The 14,829-nt window shown below is 38.1% G+C and overlaps 1 non-coding gene and 1 pseudogene across 1 annotated transcript; both read right to left on the minus strand.

The window, feature by feature from the left end:
- Positions 1 to 884: 884 nt before the first annotated feature.
- On the minus strand, positions 885 to 3,692 carry LOC100945746 (annotated as a pseudogene).
- LOC111723788 lies at positions 3,693 to 3,798 on the minus strand. The gene has a single exon (XR_002772257.1). It is a non-coding gene; the product is annotated as a U6 spliceosomal RNA (small nuclear RNA).
- Positions 3,799 to 14,829: the final 11,031 nt, after the last annotated feature.

Here is a 14,829-nt window from a genome sequence, read left to right on the forward strand (position 1 = left end):
ATATATGGGATTATTGGATCTCTTTTGTTGATTAATTTGAGTTCTCTATCAATTCTAGTCATCAAGCTTCTGACTGATATGCAAATATCTTTTCACATTCAGAGGGTTGTCTGTGTGCTTTGGTTGTTGTCTCCTTAGTTTTGACCTTTAGCTTCTGGGTCTTTACTTTGCTGGTGGTCCACCGTGATGGTCAGTGTTGAGAATAGGTCTAAGCATTTCCTGTAGAGCTGGTCTTGTGGTGAATTTCCTCATTGCTTGTATATCTGCAAAAGATTTGATTTCTCAATCAATTTTGAAGCTTAGTTTAGCAGGGTATAGAAGTCTGTGATGAAAATTATTTTGTTTAAGAATGTTGAAGGTAGATGACAATGTTACTCTGGCTTGGAAGGTTTCAGCTGAAAAGTTTGCTTTCATCTTAATGGCTCTTCCTCTATAGGTCAGTTGGTGCTTACTCCTGGCTGCTTGCATAATTTCTTTCATCTTGACTTTGTACAGTTTAATTACAATGTGTTTTGGAGAGGCTCTGTTTGAGTTGAGATGACCTGGGGTTTGATACCAATTTGAAAGGAGTATGTTGGGGTTTAAAGGAAAACTTGGTAAGTTTTCATTTATGATAGTTTCCAGGAGGGAAAACTATCCCTATTATTCATATGTTTGAAGGCTTCGTGGAGTCTTGTAGTTCTCTAAGTGCCTGTTCTGCTTTCTCTCTCTTCTTTTCTGCCTCTTTAAATACCTGTGTTAATTCAAAAACTTTATACTCTAGCTCTAAGATTCTTTCTTCTCCATGGCCTAACGCATTTTTTTAATTTATTTTAACAAAGGATAACTTTATTAAAGTAAAGTACTGGACATAATTTTAGAGGCCCCCACCCCCATCATCTCTCCTAGTTTATATCTTCATTGAGAAATTGTATGAGTTTAAGTTTACTGTGCTGCTATTTTGGCTCATCTTGATAATCCCTTCATTTCTGATTCTTCTTCTGGAACTTCATGATCATGTTCAGAGTCAGCCTCAGCAGTCTGATTTCTCCTGTTCAACCTGGTTAAAGCTGTGACTTTTCTCTGTTAGTCTTTGGCTGAGTGGATTTTGATGGTTGGGTTGGTTTTACACCTTGAGAAGAGTCATATATACTTTATTCTTTTCATCTTCATTTTGAAAAATAGTTGTAGTTGTTTGTGTTAGTATCCTGTGATGCTACGTCTTTTCACCAAATTTGGGACTTCTTTTTTCTAACTGAATCTTGATTTTTCCCAAAGTTTTCAGACATGTCCTACCTTTTACTTGCTCCAGAATCTCATTCTTAGAACCAGAAGATTTTTTGCAAGATTGCTACTGAGTTCTAAAGAACTCAAAGATTTTGTATAGACGTGAATTTCTGGTAAGCATGGACTTACTAAGATCTCACTGCAAATTTTTATAACCAAATTGTCATGTACTGTTAAGCCCTGATAATCTTGGGATTTCTTGGCTTGAGAATTTAATGCAATTGGTCATGTCAAATCTACAAGTAACTCAGCAACATTTGTGATATATATTTCAGCCAAAGGAAAAGATACAGGCGCATTTACCAGTGTTTGCAGAAGTTTGCAGTGTTTGGAAGAAAGGCTTCTTCAAAGCATTCCCGATGAGTTCTGCTTGCATAGGCAAACATGGGGAAGAACACGCACAGGCAATGTCGAAGTCGAACATCTTCTTCAGTCACAGGATTGTGCCATAACAAAATCAGATGATAAAGAACCCTGCTGCTGACCAAAGCCCAGAGAACATTAGCTTGGCTAGTCCTTCTGCAGCTGCTGTCCTAAGTTCAGATACCTCACTATCTAAGAAGTCAGAAAGCAGTTTCAGAACATTATTAGCTGTAGCAGTCTCTCCAACTTCTTTTGACTCTTGCTCACCATTTCTGTTCATTTCTGTAGCTTCACATTGAAGGGCGTTGATTTTTTTAGTTTTAAAAGGTTCCATCCCAAACATCATCAAGTGCTCAAAGATTGCCTTTAAAGCATTAATTTTTAGTGTGATATCATCAATTTGCAAAACCTGTAATAGCAGCACAAAGTGTTTACTTGCAAAATCTTGATTCTGCAGTCCACAACATCCCAAACATAAAACAGCCAGATTTCTCACTACGGGATGAACATTTGTTATTCCAGGAAGAATCAAAGCTTCAATGATCCCACTCATGGTTGCCCCTGTACCTGTTGAATTTGACATCTGCTTCATCAGTTCATAGCACAAAATAAGACACTTCTAAAGTGTTTCATCATCATTCTTCTCTATGTGGACGTCTTTAATTTCAAGTTATTCCATCTTTTTCAATAGGTTTATTTTGGCATCTTCTAATACTTTTATTTCTTCTTTTAATTCTGATGCCTGATTAAAATCCTGTACGGCAATGCATTTTTCTAAAGCTTCTTTTGCTTTAATAAGTTTAGTTTTTATTTCAGCCATCCTGAGTTCTTTCTTTCTTATATCAGTTGGATCATTCTTAATACCAACAATAACAATGGGAGCCCAAATCTCTGAAATAATTTCTGAAACAATTTATATTCTCTTATTATCTTCTACTACAATGATGTGGGGTAGAGATGAAACCAGAGATATTGGGGTTGTGAGTAGGGTAAGAATCTCCTGTAACATAGCCAGTTTTTTCTTTCCTCCTTCTTCATTGGTATAAAAAGATTTGATAAGGAATATCAATTTTAGAACTATGAACTTTTTTGTCATCCAATTTCCAATATAGGAAAAATCACTTTTGTGTTCCACATTAACAACTGGAATATTCTGGACATAACTCTATAAGTACTCTGCATATACTACAGGCTTTGGAAAAATCTGCTCTAAAAATTCTTCTCCTTTATCTCCTTTTGATTTCAAATATTCACAAAGAACATATCAATACAGAGCAATTTCAGGAGTTAATGTTTCCTCTGAGATCAACATTCTGCCATCATTGCTTTTATAGATTCCCGCCAGTTCATTGAGAGGAGTCACAGAAAATAAGGCATTGAGAACAGAGACTGCCACTTCAGAGGAATTCTCCACATCCAAACCAGGAAGCAACTCTTAAGATATTTCCCTCAGAGAAACATAGCCAGTTTTGGAGAAGATGCTTCTGCATAGCTTCTTTCATAACATCTGATCTGTCATTAAGACCTTGTTGAAGAAGCATTACTCTCTGAGCAATAGAGCTCTCATACGAAACTTTTCAGCTAAAACTTGATAAGCCAGCTTTCTGGCAGCCTCTTTCACATCCTTGGTGTGCCCTCCAATGTTTGGCAAAGTCATTGCTCTTGGTGCAGCACAAGATAACACTGCTTGCCTAACTTCTGGGTTTGAATCATTTTCAATCAAAGCAGCATATGCATTAACCACTGGGAATTCATCATCCTTGGGATTCTGAAGTCGTGAAAGCACCAGAACTGCCTGTATTCTCACATTTGGAATCTTACCTTTCAATATAACAAGCATGACTTCATTAATTTTATCAGACACATCATCATCAATCTGGGCATTTTCTGGCATACTTCCCAAAAGCTTGTTTATGAGCTGGCACACTTTAAATCTCGCTGCATTGCTGTTTGCTTTGTGAGACTTTAAGAGAAAAGTAAACAAGTAATTCAAAATGCCACTATCTTTCTCTTCTTCATCATCTCCCATATCTGATTGGTGAAATGAAGGAACAAACTTTGCTAAAAATATGGAACACTTCACAGATTTGTGTGTCATCCTTGCATGGGAGCCAGATAATCTTCTCTGTATTGTTCCAATTTTAGTATTTGTGCTGCTAAAGTGAGCATGGTCTAACCTATTTTTGATACTTTCTTTGCATCTTTATATTTCCTGATTGTCCCCTTCATTTCCTTAGCTCTGCCATATCCTTTCTATATTCTACATATCTCTGCTCCAACTTTTGGTTCTGTCTTTCCATTTTCTCATCCATTCCTTTTATTGTTGTTATCATTTATACTTTAAATTTCCTTTCTGTCAGATCCATTAATTCTTTATAGGTGGGTCTTCTGCAGTAGCTGCCTCATGGTCCTTTGTGGGAAATGCTCTGTTTTGGTTTTTCATGTTACCTAAATTTTTCTATTGATTCCTCCTCATGTGTTCTTTCTTCTTGTTCATCTTTTAGTCCTCCATTTTCCTTCTCACTGCCTCCTTTGCTTCAAATAACCCTGTCTTGGTGATTAGGTCTTGAAGTGGCCTCAGCCTGAGTCAAGCCAAACTATTCCTCCTGGCAACAAAATAGAAGTCCTTGCTCTTGATTATAATAAGTTGCAATATGTCACCAGGATGCCAGGTAGCACTATAGTTTTTTAGGAGACAGAGAGCACAGCTAGCAATCTCTATGGTCCTTATTCCAAACTTAGTTGCCTTTGGTGGTCACCTGTTTGTTTCCTTGGGATTCAGACCATGCCAGGTTGGGATCTTAAAGCTCACAAGAATCCTTCAGAGGCAAGTCTCACAGCGTCCCCTAACTCCAGTTCCTGTGGGATGTGGGAACCCCTCAGCCTATTGCAAGAGTAGAGTTGAGATTCTGGCAGACAGAATTAAGACAACCATGCTTTAGGTCTCTGCTAAGACCTTCTCATGATCTTCCCACAATGGCAGACCCCTGGCAATGAAGACCATCTCAGTATGCTGCGTTGCCAGCCACCAAACCTATGGTAAATCTACTCTGATTGGCATTCAAATATGGTTTCTGTATACTGTTTAAGTCCATCCACTCTTCCCAACTTTCCAGTCAATGCTCAGCTTTGCCCAACAACTGAAAACTCTGGAAAGGGTTCTTCCTGTCCTGGATCTCTGTGGGGGGCCAGCTGAACCTAGCCAGTCACAAACACTTGCTTAATTCATCAAATTTCACTGCTCCAGATTATACACTTTATCCAGCTCACTGCCTCCTCACTGTGCTCCCTGAGTTATGACTCTGAGTAATTCCCATGCCAGGTATGGCTGGGTTCTCTTTTTTTCCCCAGTCATTCTAGGAGAGCTCAGTTGAATGATCCTTGTGTTCTGCCATCTTGCTTTGTCCCCCCTCTCACTCTAATTTTCTTGAGACAACACTTTGAAAAAAAAATTTTCTTTTCTGAGATGGAGTCTCACTCTGTTGCCCTGGGTAGAGTGCCATGACATCATCATAGCTCATAGCAACCTCAACTCAAGTGATCCTCTTGCTTCAGCCTCCTGAGTAGCTTGGACTATAGGTGTCTGCCACAATGCTCACCTAGTTTTTCTATTTTTAGTAAAGATGGGGTCTTGCTCTTGATTAGGCTGGCCTTGAACCCCTGAGCATAGGTAATGTTCCAGCTTCCCAGAGTGCTGGGATTACAGGCATGAGCCCCTATGCCTAGTCTCATAGGAATTTTTAAGGAAGAGGAATAGTAGGCCTTCAAGAAGAGATGCTGAAATTTAATCCACAAACCTGGATTAAGCCTGAATTAAGACTATATGTTGATGAAGCATGATACCTGGTACCTGGCTTCCTTGCATAGAGAACACAGAACCTTTTATGAGCTGCTCATAGTCTGAGAAATTAGACAAATGGGAAGAAATAGACATTAGAATCTGGTAGTTGCTGTGTGGCAAGTTTGCACAGGAAGGGGCCAGACACTGACTGCCCTTAGTGGTTCACAGAGCACTATAAGTGCTTATTTGATCTCTCAACTTCTTCATCTAATATGGGGCTCCCTTGAGATTGTTTACAACATACAGGTGTTTCCTATGGGCCAGGCACCATTGTATATTTTTTTAACATAATTTTTCAAAGTTTTTATCCTCCCCCACCAATGCAAGCTGGAGGGGTCTGGCATTATTTCTATTTCCATTTAACCACCGAGGAGAAGGAGGCACAGAGGCATTTAGTCATTTGCCTAAAATCCCATAGCTACTGAGCAGTAAAACCAGGGTTTGGTTTCAGGATGTTCTCACAGATACAACATAGGTCCTGTTCTGTCTGCCTGTAACTGAGAAAAGGTGGCTGTCCCAGGGTCCGACACTCATCGTTGTGAGGTTGACCTGGTGAAGGAAAGAGTGAACCTGAACCTGTCCTTTGTCCCCCTCTAGGACATGGAGGAAGAAAAAATGCATCTGTTTCAAATTGTAAAGTCCTAAAGTTTATTATTATTATGTTTAACTTTATTATATATCCTAAATAAACCAAACGATAAAAAAAGATGGAAAGACTGAAAATCTAACTCTTTGTGGTGAGTTTTTCTGGTTCCAATCAGGAGTAGATCTTGCCATTGGGAGTTTGCAAAGCCCGTGCCAGGTCCCTCTCTGGAAGCATAGATAGGAAATCAGTGTCTAGAGGGAATTCCTGATGATCTTCATGGGCTGGGAACCCTAGCACACATGTGCTCAGGCACTGTCCTGTCCTGCATTTTCATCACTGACCTGGCAATTGCCTCTGTAGGACCTCCAGGATTCCTTGCACAGCAGCGTGCATGCCGTGCACCCAAACACCTCTCTTATTCAGCCTCACTTCTCCTAGCTCATTCCTTAGGCCCTGAGTCTCTCTGGCTTTACTAGGGCCCTTCACAGATAGGTCTGCATGGCCAAAAGCATCCATCTCTCCAGATTCTGCTCTGCTACCACCCCTAGTTCCCCAGTAAAGCTTTCCTTGTGAAAATTTTAAGTTTTGTTTGGTTGCTTCCCTTGGCAAGAAGAACAGCAGGTATTAGAAGTAAAGGTGTAGAGAACTTACTGACAAAATGATCACCATGAAATCGTCAAGTTATTACTGAACATGTTTAGGGTGGAGGGCTTAGAATTTAATGTAAAGTGTGGATTAGCTTATCCCAGTTAGTAGAACCTGCCCTTAATAAACTTTTTATATCTCAATTATTTTAACTGTGTTTTCTTAGGTGGAATTGTACATTCAACTCAACAGTGATTAAAGTGATTAAAGTTCTCTGAATTTGGAGTAGATGCTAAGAACAAATCAACATCCTAATAAAATGAAGGAGGAAAGAAAGCCTCTGCTTTTGATGTAAAAATGGTCTTAGGAGGAATCAATATCTCCTCTATCCAGAATATAGATCTGGATTATTTTTTCTTCCCATTTATTTTTATAGGGCCTGATGTTAAGTGTGAAATCTGATTTATACCCATGAATGTCATAAAAGTGACTAAAGTATACTCTTTAATTTTTCTCGTGAAGCATTTCTATGGGCTGGAGCATATACTATGAAGGACATGTGGAAATAGATGTACATAGCACTGAATCACATTGCAGTATCATTTTTTCCCAATTCTCTTCCATATTTCTGATTGCTTCATGGGGCAGGAATCTGAGGCTAATACATCTATCACAACTTTAACACTGGTGAGTCTTTCTTTTTAGCTAAGAGAGCAGGCTTCAAGCTCTAACTCTTTAGTAGGCAAAAATATTTAACGAAACATATCTTGATTCAATTTCATTTTGTTTTTTATAGTTACCTATCTGGGGCCATTGGTGATAGCTTTCTACTTGAAGCAGTGATACAAAGTTTCCTTTTGAAAAATCCTGGCAATTTGCAAGGTAATTTAAAGAAAAATATTGAGTCACTAACATTGGCTTAATAGATATGGCAAACATCAGGCAGTAGGTCATGAGTGAATAAAGTGTGATAAGCTGATTGAGAAAATGTAGGATCATTCATTGATTCATTTTCCACACCTGAAAGTGCCCCTCTTGAGATCTTTAAAGCACACATCATGTTCGCCATTCCTCAAGAGTCTGTTCTGCTGTCTTGGACACTAGTTACATATAGGTGTGTGTGTTGGATGCTCATTGAGGGCAGGGATCATCTTTTCCTGATCTTGACTGTTTCTGCCTCTCAGGATCCAGCAAACACCTGCCAGGTGCTTAGAGCACCTGAGTGAAGCACTTTCATCTACAGCCTGCCTCTCTAGTGCAGGTCATTGTCCCTCAATGCATGCCCTTAAGCCAACCCAAATTTACATAAGAGAGACATTAAGACCATTCAAATCTGAGGTTCCTGAAGGTTAGAGTTCTATGGCTATTTGGCACAATGGAAAACTAAAATTAGACCCGCTTTAGGTCTATTAGGGGGAGTTGGGTCCAGTTTGGCAGAATTGAAGGTTTCTATGAATAGGCAAGGGAATGACAGCCTCTTATAACAATTGAGAGAAGAACCTAAAACAAACTCCATCTTAAAAAGTGAGATGTTGTATGGTACTAGGGAGGGATGAACCATTTGCTTCCAAATACAGAGCCAACTCATTAGTTTATAGACACTTGCCTTTCTTTACACTAAAATTGTGTCTTCTGGGTCTGTAATAACAGTTTTTGAGTGAGCAATTGATAAACATCAGATGTCAACACAGTGAACCAGAATCCTGGACTTAGAATCAGAACTGAATACACATCAAAGGATGATCCCCTTGGTTTTCTGTGCTAATGCATAGAGAGGAAAACAGGCCTAGAAATAAGAAAGGATCTCACAGCTAGTTACTAGCAGTAATAATGGCAGAACGTGAACTGGGGCCATTATTCCCAATGTTGCATTCTTCTTGGCACCCTGATATTTTCTCTTGCTATATAGATTACTGTTTATGTTTCAGTTTATTTTAAATTCAATTCATTTTTACTTGCAGCATGTAGTCTAGTACTTTACTAGTCAAAGTGTGGTCTTACCTGGAAATTAAAAAAAAAAAAATACAGAACTTTGGACCTTCCCCTAGACCTTCTGAATCATAATTTGCATTTGAACAAGATTTCTAGATAATTTGTATTCCATTAGGTTGAGTTTTTTTTTACCTAATTACCTCCTCTAATTCAAAAAGTGTTCTGAACAGAATGAGGAAGGTAGACAGTCCTTTAGCTCAGTGATTCTCAAACTTTGTTATAGGTAAGAATATCAAGGGTGAACTTTAAGTATAGATTCCTGAGTATCACTCCCACAGAGTCTATTTCAGGAGGCCCAGAGGGAAGACCAGATGGAAATTATTTTAACAAGGTGTACAAGTGATTCTGATGTAAGTCGTCTTTGAAAACTTCGTTTCACTCCTTCTTGTGTTTATAAATGTCTTCATTGTTTTCTTTGAAATGAATGCCTGGAACAAATTTATAACACAGTTTTCAGAACTATAATAGACCTTTAAGATTCTCAGACAAATGCTGAAAACAATTAGATTAATAACACAGTGTGTAAACTTTTCTGAATAATTTCAGATTCATAGGCTACATAGGATGGATGAACCCAATTGAAAGTAATTTAAGTGAATGAGAATTCGTTGCCTTGGAGTACACTGGAGATAGCTTGTTTCAGGGAAGGCTGGCCCCAGTACTTCAAAGATTCCCAGGACACTCTTCCTCCAGTGTTCTCAGTTCCGCTGGTCTGTGTTCTTTTCCTTTCTCCGCTCCTGCTAGGGTATGTTTTCTTCTAACTGGGAAAGAACACAAACACCAGTGCACATTCTTTAGTCTAATGGAGCTCTGATCCCAAACACAAATCCTAGCGAATGTTTCTCAGGAGCCTTCCTTGCATCACGTGCCTATTTCTGGATGTCTGTGGCCAAAGGAAACACCTATCACCCTGGCCCACACTATGCCACCTGAGACTAGTACTGGGCTTGGCAGCCCCCAAGCAGAACTACATATTTTCAGAATTGGAAGAAACACTAGGCAGAAAAGTAATTGCTTTCATCAAAATGTGAAATAGCGTGAGTGTGTTGAAACAGCACATTCCAATGTGGGAACCAGGCGAGGATGAGGTCTACCTAGGATGAAATACTCTTCAAATGCTGGGATGGATGGATATGAAGGCTGTGTGATAAAATAATTACTTAATTTTTTTTTTTTCTTGTTAGGGATTCATTCAAGAACCAGATTACACTGATTGCATTTGTTAGGTAAAATCCCTCTTATAATTGTGTCCTGTCCCTAAGAGGTATGTAACAACCCATTGCTTAAAAATTTTTATGTAAAACATGAGAAAAACAGATCTCAAAATTGTGTGTTCACTGTGGTGCTGACATGATAGATATGCTGTATCACGTAGGCAGTGATCCCAGGGAAACTGAAGCTGTCACAGGATCAGAATTGTGAGATTCAGAGCATAGGCTTGTTTCATTTCTTTGTGTTGTCATTTTCCCTGAATAGTATTTCTATGCAGGATTATTTTTCAGTGGACACATACTTGGAGCCTCCTCTAAGGGACTTCTAACACTTTGCCTGCCTGGCCTTTATCTATTTATTCTAGAGAGCATGATATCTTTCCTTTCCTTTCCCCCACAATTCATTACTGAACTTAATTTTTTTTTTATTTCAGATTAACATAAGGATACACAATATTAGGTTACATTGTTTGCATTTGTTAAGTAAAGTCCAAGTTGTAGTTGAACCCTTCACACAGAAGGTGTACCATACACCCCTAAATTGTACCTGTTAGGTGAGAGCTTACCAACCCCCCTCCTTCATTTCTCCTCCTCTCTTTCTTCTCTCCCCTCTCTCCCTTATTTCCCTTCCTACCTTCATGAATTTGTGTTTTCCTCTGTTCTGGTCCTGTAGTGGTTAATCTACTGGTCTCACATTTGTGTTGATTACCTTGAATACTTGCTTTCCATTCTTGTGATACTGAAGAGGATGTTCTCCAAATCCATCCAGGTAAATACAAAATATGTAAAGTCTACATCTTTTTATGGCTGAATAGTATTCCGTGGTATACATATACCACAGTTTATTAGTCCATTCATGGATTGATGTGAACTTGGGTTGATTCTACATCTTGGCAATTGTGAATCAAGCTGCAGTAAACATTCTAGTGCAAATATCCTTATGGTAAATGATTTTTTTTTCTTCTAGGTAGATACCTACTAAGGATTGCAGGTTCAGACGGGAGGTCTACTTTTAGCTCTTGGAGAAGTCTCCCTATTGCTTTCCAAAAAGACTGTATTAATTTGCAATCCCACCCGCAGTGTATTAGAGTTACCGTCTCTCCCCACCCACACTAGTATCTGCAACTTTGGAATTTCATGATGTGGTCTATTCTCTCTGGGGTGAGGTAATATTTCAAGGTGGTTTTGATTTGTATTTCTCTGATGATTAGAGATAGTGAGCATTTTTTTTTTTTCATTTTGGTGTGTGTTAGACATTCATCTGTCTTCTTGGGAGAAGATTCTATTCTTGTCTCTTGCCCAATGATAAATGGGCTTGTTTGCTCTTTTCTTGTTGGTTAGTTTGAGTTCTCTATAGATTCTGGTTATTAGGCCTTTGTCAGATTGATAATATGCAAATATTTTCTCCCGTTCTGAAGATTATCTATTTCCTTTAATTTTTGTGTCTTTAGCTTTGCATAATCTTTTTAGTTTGATCAGGACCCATTTGTTTATTTTTGTTGTTGCTGCAATTGCTATGAAGTCTTTCCCTAGGCCAATATCATTAAGTTTTTCCCATGTTTTCTTCTAAAATTTTTATTGTATTTTGTTTTAGATTTAAGTCTTTTATCTATTGTGAGTCAATTTTAAGTGGTGAGAGGTACGGATCCAGTTTCTGTCTTTTACATTTGGATAACCAGTTTTCCCAGTACCATTTATTAAATAGGGATTATTTTCCTCAGTGTATGTTTTTGTTGTTATTGTTTATCAAAGATTAATGGTCATGTTAAACTGGCTTCATCTCTAGGTTCTCTTTTCTGTTTTATAAATCTATTTCTCTGTTTTTGTGCCAGTACCATGCTATTTTGATCATTATGGGCTTCAGTATACCTGAAGTGTGGTGAAGTGATGCTTCCTAATAATTGTCCTTCATATCTGTTATCTTTTGCCCCTGTAATGCTACATCACAAACTCTCCCTAAACTAAGTGGCATATAATCATAAAAACTTACCTTCATGAATATATAGGTCCACTGTGAATTGTCTCATCTAGGCTGCACTTGGCTGACAGCTGTGTCTTAAGCTGCAGGTTCTGATGGGTTGGCTCCTTACCATGGTTGGGCTCAGATTTGATCCCTGTGTTCTTTCTCGGGGTCAAGCTGTAGGGTCATTTACTAATTAGATAATCTACTGGCTTCATATTAGCATTGAGTATGTTGGATATCTGCTTCTCCATTTTTGTGATATTAACTGAGAAGAATGTGTTTTAGCTCCATCCAGGTTAGTATAAAAGATGTGAAGGCACCATCTTTTTATAGGTGAATAGTATTCCATGGTATGCATATACCACAGTTTGTTGATCCATTCCTGAGTTGATGAGCATTTAGGGTGTTTCCATGTCTTGGCAGGTGTACACTGATGCTGTTGCTATTTAATAGCCCTACTAAATACATCAAACTTGAATCACATCAATTAATATTCCATTGGTCAAGGCAAGTCACGTAGCCAAGTCCAAATTCAAGGGGCAAAGAGAATACATTTGTTCTCTTGGGGGAAGAACTTAAAGCCATTGGTTAAACATGAGTATAAAATGACAAAATAATAAAATTTCTTTTCTACCACCTCCTCTTCTAAAATCATTTTTCCTGATTCTGCATAATCTGTAATGTCCACATAATATTGCTTTTTGGATCCTATATATTAGCTATGCCGTCTAAGACTATGGTAAATTATATTAAGAATTTGATCCAACCAAAGACATAAAAGACTGGGTACCCAAAGGCTCAGAAATTGTCATAACTTACGAGCATGGCTGCAGCCTGAGCTTTTGTCTTTTTGTCTCTCCATCAAAGTGGCTAAAACATGGTGGTTTCCATTTTTGTGTTCCTGTGTCTTGTTTCTGGGGTCTTTTAACATGAGGATATGCAATGAAGTACTCTCAATTTGGGATAGGATTTCTACATTAAAACCTTAATTATAGTACTTATTAGCTACAACATCAGTTTCCTCATCTGTAAAACAGGAATGATAATTCTTACTTTGCACAGTGTGTGTGAAAATCAAATAGATTTGAAAGAGTTTGTAACCGGTTAAGTAACATTTGCTATTTAGACTAGTTATTTAAATTTTAGAGAATGTCTTCTCTCATGTATGTATGTTTGGGGGGGATTTGGCTTCATGGTTTTTTTGTTCTGAGCCAGGAAGTCTGTATCATCTGACTTCCTTCATGGAAAAGAGATAAGAAGGTACCTATTATTGATGAAAGAAACAAGGGAGTCCATAAAAGCATTGTCCTTCACAATCTGTGTTGTTAAATCTTACAAGACAAGCGGCTTCTTATTTATGGGTATGAATACATTTACCTTAGCCTTATTCATCACCTCCAGTGCACTTTGCCCTAAATACTAACACTGACTGATGTTGGAGCATCTCTGAATGAATTGGAGTTGCTGTTTTCCCAGTTGGTGAAGCAGTCCCTTTAAACTTGGTGTCTCTGCAAAGTTTCTTTCTCTGCCAACAAAATTGGCAGTTTTGTTTCCTACCGGGCAAATGACTGTTTGCTTTGTCTGGAGACCACTTTGTAAAGCTGCAAGCTGAAGCCTATTATGTTTCAGGAAACTGAAGTTCTGATCTCACCAAGACACTGACAGGCTGTGTCATCTTGGGATTGGTTGTTCAACCTCACAGTATTGGTCTCTCTTCTGTAAAAATGACAGGGGGAAGCTTAGTGGCTACTGGGACCCTTTTGAGATTTAATATCCCATGAACTGTTGAATTTGCACTAATTTCCCTGGGGCTGTGTAGCATATGGTGTGTGTGTAAGGGACTGTTGCAGTGTAATTACTGGCTTAGCACAATGGGTCTTAGAGTGTCAGTGACAATCCTGGTCATAAGGCTTAGGTCCTCTTGCAATCCACTCTAACTGCGGTAAGAACCTGACTCAGTTACTGAGAATAGCCTGGTCATCATTCACCTTTGTTCATTTTCATGCACAAATTCAGTCTATTCTGGTATATCTCAGAAACATTTTGTCTTATTTTTCAAGACTACTTTTAAATTCCAAACTTTTTGTCCAAGCTAATACTTAAGAAAATGGTGAGAAAAATAGTGTCATTTGTTTTGCTTGAATTTCTAACCTATTGTGGATCTATTCTTGTGAAATCTTGTATTTGGATGCTGCAGTGGTGCTAATTGCTGTAAATTTCTCTAAATGCTTTCAATTTTGTGTGCTTCCTATTTGCATAGATGCATAAATCTGGTTCTGTGTTCTCCAGTTCTGTTCTCCTGGTCTATCTGCCTATCTTAATACTAATATTATGCTATCTCAATTACTATGGCTTTATAATGAAACTTAAGATCAGCTATAACAAGCTCCCTGTTCTCTCAGGCAACCTTCTTTTCAGGAATAACATTGTTTATCCTTGGAGTTTTGCTCTTCCACATAAATTGTACAATTAGCATGTCAGTTTTCACCAAGAACCCTGATATGCTTTACACTGGGATTTAATTTAATCCTTTTATCAATATGGAGAAGGTTTTGATATTTTCAATGATGTGGTTTCTTATCCATGAACATGGTTTATTTTATTAGTTAATTTAACTTTCATTAAGTTGTATACTTTTTTTTTTTTTCGTAGAGACAGAGTCTCACTTTTTCACCCTTGGTAGAGTGCCATGGCGTCACTCAGTTCACAGCAATCTCCAACTCCTGGGCAATTCTCTTGCCTCAGCCTCCCGAGTAGATGGGACTACAGGCACCCGCCACGATGCTTGACTAAAGTTGTATAGTTTTCTTCAAAAAAAGTCCATGCATATATCTTACATTTATTCCTAGGTTATTTACATTGTATAATTTTACTTCTATCACAAATGGTAAATGTATAAAAGTTTTCAGAAAATACAGTGTTTTGACACTATTGTATAAGTTTGTAATTGATTTTTATATTAATTTTATATCAACCTTGCCCTATTCATCTTCAAATAAAATAATTTTTCCATAGATTTTGC

Source organism: Otolemur garnettii, unplaced genomic scaffold, assembly GCF_000181295.1.
Source record: "Otolemur garnettii isolate 467f Iridium unplaced genomic scaffold, OtoGar3 scaffold00015, whole genome shotgun sequence".
Classification (NCBI taxonomy): Eukaryota; Metazoa; Chordata; class Mammalia; order Primates; family Galagidae; genus Otolemur; species Otolemur garnettii.